General features: G+C 34.2%; 1 protein-coding gene across 3 annotated transcripts in view; it reads right to left on the bottom strand.

Moving 5' to 3' along the window:
* The window catches only part of STAG2 (stromal antigen 2), a 37,977-nt gene that overhangs the window by 31,974 nt on the left and 5,558 nt on the right, over positions 1–445 (bottom strand). The gene's annotated exons all lie outside the window — the stretch shown is intronic.

Raw genomic sequence — 445 nt, 5'->3', positions numbered from 1 at the left:
CCTGCTGAAGCTTATAAAATTCATACAATACTGCCTTATAGTAATCAAATTACATTTTCCTCTCTGCTGAAGTTACTGATGGATGTTTTTTGAATTGTGGGCAGAATTATTTCCTTACTAGACAAATATTGGAAGGAGGTTTTAAAGCTACCTTTACATTCTCTGGAACACAGAGGAAAAGGAATACCAAATATACTCCAAATACTCCAAAATAAATCCACAGAACACACCCCAAAACATAATGCATCTCATTTAACCCAACACACAGTGGAACAGCAGAAAAGTGACAATTTAAAGGAAGAAAGTTGTAATCCCCATGAAAGGCAAATTCAACTGGAGAATAATCAAATTCAAATCCCCACTATCTGTAGATTGATGAATGCACAGAAATAAATTTAGCAACCTTTTTAAAAGTTAAGATGATTTAAAGGCCTTACATCACAGC

This window comes from Buceros rhinoceros, unplaced genomic scaffold, assembly GCF_000710305.1.
Source record: "Buceros rhinoceros silvestris isolate BGI_N320 unplaced genomic scaffold, ASM71030v1 scaffold10163, whole genome shotgun sequence".
Taxonomy (NCBI): domain Eukaryota; kingdom Metazoa; phylum Chordata; class Aves; order Bucerotiformes; family Bucerotidae; genus Buceros; species Buceros rhinoceros.
The sequence above is the reverse complement of the archived record's forward strand: the minus strand, read 5'-3'. Positions and strand labels throughout refer to the sequence as shown.